The following is a 6,647-nucleotide window of genomic DNA, read 5'->3' as shown; positions in this document are numbered from 1 at the left end:
ATTTATTGTATCAAGAATTTTAATAAAACTCCATCCATCTATAAATAACTTCAGTACCATCACACACAAATGACCGCATATAAACTGATCGAAATTCTGAATTCTTTCTGAGTTGTAAAACAGATTGTCAGGACCCAGGTATTTCACTAAAGTTTGTGGTATACTGCCACCGAATGAGTCAAAAACGTATTTTTCATCACCTTTCTTGAAGTAGCATATCCAGTGAGTACCTACGTGATCAGATGTATCCAAGTTAACTACCCCTGATTCTACTTCTTTAGGTTCTAACGGTAACTCGTCGGCCATGAATACACCTCTAAAATTTTTGATTTTTAAAGACTTTGCTAACCTCTCGATATCATAGTTGCTCAACGGGTGATCATATTTTTGCACAATTTTTTCGACTTTTTTCTTTAAAAAAATACCATATCCCGCTTTCTTTTCCATTTCAAGATTATGCCTCTTTTGCTCTGCTAACTCTGCGTCTTCCTTTTGCTTTTTGTGCACAGCACTTGTTATTGCTGCAGCACCACCAGCTAAAGACCCGATTGCTCCCAACGCTGCAAGTATCAGTGGTAGAAATCCACCTTCGTGCTTATTCAATCCAGAACCTGCTTTCAATCTCTTAGAGTTTAGGTACTCGAGTATCTTCTTCACAACAGGTATAGAAAATGTTATCAGTAAGCTACCACCTTTTTTAAGTTTATTAGCTTTCTGTTTCATTTGAGTCTCTGTAAGATAAGCATCTAGAAAGCCATGATTTTTCAGGTCGTCATTGGACAGTTTTATTTTAATAGATTTCGCTCTCGGATTCCCACTGGAGGGAATGTTGTAGTCAATACTAAATCCTTTCATTTATTATCTCAAATAAATTAAATATTTTAGTGCTACACTCATATTAAATTTTAATGGGTTGTGATCCATTAAAATTACACCTCTTCATTCACATTCACAATACCCATCCATTATCATCTAACCCTAGACCTAGCTTCCTTTTCCCAAACATTATTCCAGCTACAGCTGTTGAAGCTAATCTTTCTCCTAGGGAAGCATCTTTACTGAAAATCCTTTCCTTTGCCGCTGTCTGCAGTTCTTTATCAGATTGATGTCTTTGTTCCAAATCTTTATGATCCCTGTATGCGATATCATGCCTTTTGCAAGCTTCATCTAGAGGATTTATTCCAGCATCTCCTCTTTCTAATCGTTCTTCTAGTTTGGTACCAGGGCCGCAGTAATTGTATCCAGGTAAATGCATTTCAACAGGAAGATTATTAATTAACGTGTTCACTAAGCCCTTTCCATAACTTTCTGCCTTCCAGAATGTATGAGGGAGATTGTTTAGAAATCTAATTAGGTAAGGTATCCCCTTTGGATTATTTACTATGAAGTCATTAAATTTACTCGTAAGTATCATGATTATTCCAACCTTTCGTAAGTATCATGATTATTCCAACCTTCTCATTGTGGAAGTTATTATTTCCCGCATTCTCTTCACCATGGATAACCATTAGCCTATCAATTAAGTCTCTGACGTCATTCATCCACACGTACTCCACCGGTTAGTCTGTATACCTCTTTTCAAAACCCATACCACCCTTTGTGTTTGGCGAGTTACCACGTTCTTTCTTGAGTGACTGCCATATTGGTTTAATGATGTTGTTGTATTTTTAGCTACTGCTTGACTTGGGTTTATTCCCCTTTGGATCATTGTTCTGATATATCGCATTGGTAACCTTCAGCATAGTTGTATAGGTATCAAGATCGTCAGATGTGTACTCTTCAGGTGATACGGTTTTCTGAGTCAGGAGCTTCATAAACCCATTGGTCGCTTTAAAGGAGTTACCCTTCACCATAATATTATCGTTGTTGAATGTTACTTCGGAGTCACCCATGTAATGCCTTCCATTGTCAAAACGGAGACCAAAAATTGTGTCACCTAGAGCACCTAAGTATTTTGAAACTTTTGGGCCCAGGTAAGTTGTTGAGTAGTCTGAAACAGCCTTCATCTTCTGCCGTTTCTTGTCTTCAATTTGTTCCAACATAGGCTCCAACCTCTTACGTGTCTTTGGTGTGATGGGGTCATCAACAAATAAGCTTCTCTCAAACGATGTTACCTCAGGAGTAGGTGGTATAGGGAACATATCGTCAAACCCCCCATCGTAAGGTAGTAGCTGCTTTTCAATCTCACGATTTTTTTCTATAGCGTCAATCACTTCTTTCCCTATCGCATCTAATTTGTCAATTACTGGTTGGTCCTCCTTTTTGTATTTTTCGTATTCGGTTATAGGCTTAATTTTCCATTCTTTAAATTGGTCTTTGATTTGTTCAAATTTCTTTCTGTTCTTTTTTGCTTGCTTAACAAGCTTTTCATCATATTTTGCAAACATTTATTTAAGGAAAAATAATAAAATTATTCGTTGGGACGTTGACGTTGGGACGTTTGGACGTTGACGTTGGGACGTTTGGACGTTGACGTTGGGACGTTTGGACGTTGATGTTGGGACGTTGACGTTGGTACGTTGGAGATTTTAAGGGTAAAAAACCATTAAAATCAATTTAAAAGAACTCAATATCGTGTATCTTGTTGTCTTTGTTTGTTTCTTTGGTACCATTGTATAACATCTTTAATCCAACCAAAGTATTGCAATCATCCCAGCTTAATAATTTGGTGTATCTATCGGGTAATATAATCTTGTATTCACTGTTGAGTTGTAGAAAAATCTTTTGGCCATATTTTGTACTTATATTCTCAGCATTTGTAATGGTATAAGTGTGTCCCTTTTCTAACTCATTCAGCTTTGTAAACGTTTTGTTGGCGCTGTTAAGTTTCAATAGCAGTTGATTTCGTTCCATTTATTTACTGCAATATTTTAAAAAAAAATTCTCGTTAGGGTTTTAATGTTTCTAGCTGAGTCACAGTATCTTTTAAACTCTCCACTAGTACCGTAAAAGAAGATGACTTCTTGGGACAGTTTATGCCAAATAAAGAAAGATCGAATTTACCTGCTCTTACTAGTACGTTTGAGAATTCATTGTATTCATATAATATACCATCCTTGAAGAAGTACAGCAAACCGTTTATGTATCTAAAAACAGAATCAAATGCTGAAGGTACTCCTGGGAAGCTTTTATTAATCACACCATAAGCTTTTGCTTTCAAGCTACATTCATCGATTTCTGCAAAATATATATGGTCATAAAAAATGAAGGTTCTACCAGAGTAAGTGTTCACAGCTCCATGTACAACAGAATTTTGTCGCAACCCTATATCAGATACTCTTTTTGGGTAACCAGGTTGTAACGTTAAACTTGGTATCTGAACCATGTATATCATGTTATTAATGATAAGAACGACTTCACCTGATGGTCTCTGATAAACAGCAGATACATTTTCGAATTGTTGAGGTAGAAACGTTAACCAGTCTGTGATTAGTTGCGGTTTTGAAAGCTCGTCATTACTATTAAGAGCAGTCATCCAAACCCACGTTCCATAAAAAATGTATAGAAACTCATTCACAATTACAGAACTTCCAAACTGCTTCAGTGTGCACAGTTCAGGCTCTTTTTTGGGTACTGCTTGAGGCGAGGGTGAAGCCGGAGTAGAAGTAGGGCGCTGTTCAGTATCGCTAGAAGCACGTTTCCCATATAAACTTTGGATACCGCGTATAATCTTCAGATAGGGTGGTGATAGTGCTATTGTAAAAGGCGTACATCACCGATTCAGAGAAATCTGAATGCGCCATACCCATCGTGTGACCAATCTCGTGAACTAGAACAACAAACAGGTTTGTCTGTGAAGAAGGTGTGTTACCGTCCATTTCCATGTACCAATATTCATCCTGATCAACGTGAATTTCAATGGGGTCGTTGTACAAGTTAGGAAAGTCGGCATGAGCCAATACGTTTCCTCTACCATCAAAACTTCGTTGACAGAACTGTAGGGCTGAGTTTTGGCGTCGGTGTGCTCCTCTCTTAGTCGAAATGACAATATCAGGACTTTGGTTGCTGTTCTCAAAAGTAAGATCCGTGTGCTCTTCCCACATTTTAAATGCTGATTGTACCACCTGTAACATTTTTCTAGTTGCGAGATAGTAATGCCATTTTATATTCTTCTTATTCCACTTGTAGATGTGTGTAGTAAAGCTTAAAACGTTATCTTCCACGCCACACCTCGGGTTCTTCATTAATTGTAAAGTTTCATCAGTCAGCTCACCATTAGCCACGAGATGATATCTCTGTTGGAATAACGTAAGTGCATCTTTGTACGCTTCTTCACTCAGTTGAGAAAGTTGATCTTCTTGATAGTCCAAGTACCCAAAGCTGTGCAAATATTTTACTGCTGCTTCATCGTGAGCAGATACAAATGATAATATTGAAAGTAGAATTATTCTGTTCATTTATTTGAATAGAAATAATAAAAATGATTTTAAAAAGAAAATAAATAATTAAATAAATTAAATCAGGGGTAGTATTTAAGTATTTTTGACACTCTGCCTATGTAAAAGAGATCTACCCACAGTACCTGTGTAACACTGGTATCAAAAACTTGTTTTACAAGAGTTGCATTTACTCCAGCTATATCTAAAGCTTGCTCAAATCTTTGTTCTTCAGTACTGAGATGAGCTGTATACACTACTTTAGTAGCCCAATCACGAAATCGTTAAACTTTTGTTATTGATAGTCTAATTGATAATGAGTTGATGGATAACAGAAAAAATGGTTCACTTTCAACTGCAAAAGAAGTCTTGGAAGTTGTATTGATGGTCTTAAAGAATCTTAAACAAAGGTTTGCTCTTTTCATTTACGCTAGAATGAAGTGACGTGTCTCGCCTCTTGCGACATCTTCACGGCCAAGGCTGCTCCAACTGCGATAGCCAGCTGGGAAGCCAGCGGTGAAGGTCGGTCCGCCGATGTCATGAGTGCCTGCATTAGTCACAACAGCGTTGCTCTAGCGTAATATTTTAACTTAAATGTATATTATTCACTTAAACGTAAATTTTCCGCTAATAAATTGTTGTTTTTGGGTGTTGTTGTGTATGTTACACTACGTAATGTAAGTAAAAATATACGATAAGTCGGATGAAGCGCAATGCTGAGAGAGAGAGTAAGATTAATAGCTTACTCGAATGCATTTGTTTCGCCTGCGCGGTAGCTCAGCGCGTTCGGTCAGGAAGACTGGCCACCTTTCTGAAGAAAAAACTGAGTAAAGTTTTCATCGTGGAATTTTGAGTGACGTCATGAGACGTCCGCACTGATCCGCTCTCCCTCATCTGCTAAGAAGTATGGGATGAGACGTGGTAACAAAGAGGAAAAAAACCCTGTGGGGCAGAAGAACAACGACAGCGACGAAGAAATGTTACAGACAAAAGACCCCACAGGGTTCCTCGGCGCCAAGGTTTTGCTGTTTTCGATGTATATGGTTTTTTTAAATAATAGATATATCTCTACAAGGGAGTGTTTTATAAACAGAATAAAAGTGAACCATTTTTTCTGTTATCCATCAACTCATCATTGATTGATTAGACTTTCAATAACAAAACTAAGAGGTTTTTTAAACCATGTACATTTAAATCGAATTCGGGATTTTTTTTTTTGTTTTGATAATGTCGCATTCTACTAACAGAATAATATATATAATAAATAACAATGAATAACACATTAGTGCCTCCTTGTAGCATGACGTTTATTATGACTGGTGGGGATCGTTGCTTTAGATTACCTATGTATGATATAAATAAGGTGCCAGAAAACCTAAGAGACATCGTTTTTAATTATGTAAGACGGGTTCAGCAATTGCAGTTAACTATACTAGAATTTGTAGAAGACGAGATAGCGCTCAGTGAAATAGGTGAAGATATGTTACAACTAGAAAAGTTGATGGTTGAAATAATACCACAATCTGACTCTGAGGCTGAACAATCTGACTCTGAGGCTGAACAATCTGACTCTGAGGCTGAATAATCTGACTCTGATGCTGAACAATCTGACTCTGAGGCTGAACAATCTGACTCTGAGGCTGAACAATCTGACTCTGAGGCTGAACAATCTGACTCTGAGGCTAAACAATCTGACTCAGGCTAAATTCAAATATTATTTTTAAGGTCTACGAAACCTTAAAACTATTGGTAGCAAGTAGTAAGAAGATTTTATCGAAATTAAAAAAATGAATTTTTATTTAATTTTTTTAATAAAATAAATCAGTAAATACATGAATATGCCGGAAGGAAATAAATATAACTATGCAGATAAACACTGCAACAAGTGTGGGGTGGACATCACTTATAAGAACTGGTCCAGGCACTTGAAATCAAAGGGTCATCTTAAGAGTGACCCAAACAATGAAGAGAAGGAGGAGCACAACAAAGATAAAATATACCACAAAGATCTTAAAATCTTGGCTAAGAATTATAATCTTAGTGGTGTTTCGAAAATGAAGAAATCGCAACTTAAAGAAGCTTTGGAAAATACTAAGGACATGTTGTACAAGAAGCAGGATTTGGAAAAGCTAAGGGTACCACAGCTTATAAACATCGGTAGAAGTAAAAACATTAAGGTGGCTGTTAGGATGAGGAAGGCTGAAATAATTGAATCCATTTTGAAGACGCAAGACATTGTCTTTCGTAATAAGGTAGCTCAAGAGTTAGGCT

This window comes from Schistocerca gregaria, chromosome 1, assembly GCF_023897955.1.
Source record: "Schistocerca gregaria isolate iqSchGreg1 chromosome 1, iqSchGreg1.2, whole genome shotgun sequence".
Classification (NCBI taxonomy): domain Eukaryota; kingdom Metazoa; phylum Arthropoda; class Insecta; order Orthoptera; family Acrididae; genus Schistocerca; species Schistocerca gregaria.
This window is presented reverse-complemented; position numbering follows the sequence as displayed.